We start from the raw sequence: 2,092 nt of genomic DNA on the forward strand, positions 1-2,092 counted from the left end.
ACCGAGCTGTCCCCATGCCCAACAGGGGCACAGAGCTGTGCCCAGTGGGGCCACCAAGCTGTCCCCATGCCCAACCAAGGCACAGAGCTGTGCCCAGTGGGGCCACCGAGCTGTCCCGATGCCCAACCAAGGCACAGAGCTGTGCCCAGTAGGGCCACCAAGCTGTCCCCATGCCCAACCAAGGCACAGAGCTGTGCCCAGTGGGGCCACCAAGCTGTCCCGATGCCCAACCAAGGCACAGAGCTGTACCCAGTGGGGCCACCAAGCTGTCCCCATGCCCAACGGGGACATCGAGCTCTGCCCAACAGGGGCATGGAGCCGTCCCCATGCTTGACGGGGACATCGAGCCATCCCCGTGCCCAGCCCACCCAGGCTGGGGAGCCGTGCCGGGCAGAGCGGGGCAGGCTCAGGTCTTGGCAGGCACAAGCCCCCAGTGGGCGCAGGTCCCCGGGGGGCACAGGCCCACGGCGTGGGGGGGAGCCGAGGGGAGGCCRGTGCTTCCCGGCCCCCGTCGGACCCGCGGAGAGGGGCCTCCGTTACTCCGTTACCTTGCGGCACCCATGGGGGAAACTGAGGCACCGGGGAGGCCGCGACGTTCCCAGAGCAGCCTGACACCGCCGCGGCTCCCTGCACTAAGGGGACGGCGCTCACGGCGCGGGGACAGAGCAAGCACCCAACGCTGACGCCCCAAAGCGGGCTCCATCCCTGCCCCAGCTCCCCGCTGCCCCAGCCSGGCTCCRCTCGCCCCTTTAGTCCTCAGGGRAACTGAGGCACGGGGCGAGGACAGGCTCGGGGTGGAACAGGTGCCGCCTCTGTCCCCACCAACCCACGGTTGAGGGGAACGCGGCCCAAGCTGGTGCTTCGGGCAGCATGGAGAGGACACCCAGCCCCGGGGAGGGAGCCACCCCCTGCGCCCAGCTCAGCACCCCTGGGGTCCCATGGGGGACTTGACACCCCAGCRGGGTCACTCCCTTCTCCTTGCCCAGGTGGGTCCGGTGGCGCCAGCGCTGGGATGCTGGGTGCCAGGCGCCCTCCTGCTGCGGGCACCATCGCTCCCTGCCCCGGGATTCATCCCGCCCGGCTTGAAACGGCTCCAGCTCGCGTTGGGAAATGGTGTCTCGCTGCGGAGCTAATGACCGAGCCACCCGCACGTCCCCTGAGCCCTCCGCGGCGCCCGGCCACCAGCCCTTCGGTCAGCCACGGCGCTCCGGGTGCTCCCCGCGAGCTGCGGCCCCCCCCGACCCCAAAAGCGGGGTGCTGTTTTGCTTGGTCCCGTCTGTGCCGGCCGCAGCGCTAGGAGCAGGGTGGGGGTCCCAGCATGGGGGTGGGGGTCCCAGCATGGGGGTGGGGGCCCACCCGGGCTGGGGGTCCCACCGCCCGCCGGGCAGCCCTGGGTGGAGCAGGAGCTCCCTCTCGTGGGCACAGCCCCGGCGCTGGGCGCATGACCCCTGGGTGCCCGCCTGGGCCCCACGGGTGGGGGGGCTGCGGGACACGGGTGTCCCTTCGACCGAGCCACCCGAGGGACCGCTCCGTCCCGCGAAGCGGATGCGACACGGGGGTGGCCGTGCCCCGTGTCCCCGGGGGGGAAGCCCTGCTCCGGCTGGCGCGGTGGGCAAACGCAGGCCACCCTGCCCGCACAGCCCCCTCCGGGTGCTTCGGGAGGGTGTGTGTGGGGGGGACAGATGCCCTCCGAAAACACCGAGGTGGCTCCAGGAAGGAAAAAGGCCGGAGCTGGGAGCCCTTTCCCCAGGCCAAGGCTGGTGGCGAGAGGAGCCGTGCTCCAGCGCTCCCGTGGACACAGGCTCCTTGGCCCCAACACTCACTGCTGAGCACCATCCTGCTTCCCGGGACCCCGGCAGTGGTTGCTGCAGGGAACGGGGACGCCGCAGCCCGAGTCCTGCCCCTCCTGCGATCCTGCCCCCTTCCGTGCCTCAGTTTCTCCACGCTGCCCCCGGGGCCGAGCAGCACGGCCGTCCTTCGGGCACAAAGAGCCGCGGCGGGGACGTCGGCAGGGAGAGAGGCAGAGCAGCGCAGGGCCTGGCAGTGCCGCGCCGGCAGAGCCGCCCCTCGCCCACGCCACGGCCTCGCAGCC

The sequence above is a fragment of the Apteryx rowi genome, unplaced genomic scaffold (genome assembly GCF_003343035.1).
Source record: "Apteryx rowi isolate R43461 unplaced genomic scaffold, aptRow1 scaffold_1276, whole genome shotgun sequence".
Taxonomy (NCBI): domain Eukaryota; kingdom Metazoa; phylum Chordata; class Aves; order Apterygiformes; family Apterygidae; genus Apteryx; species Apteryx rowi.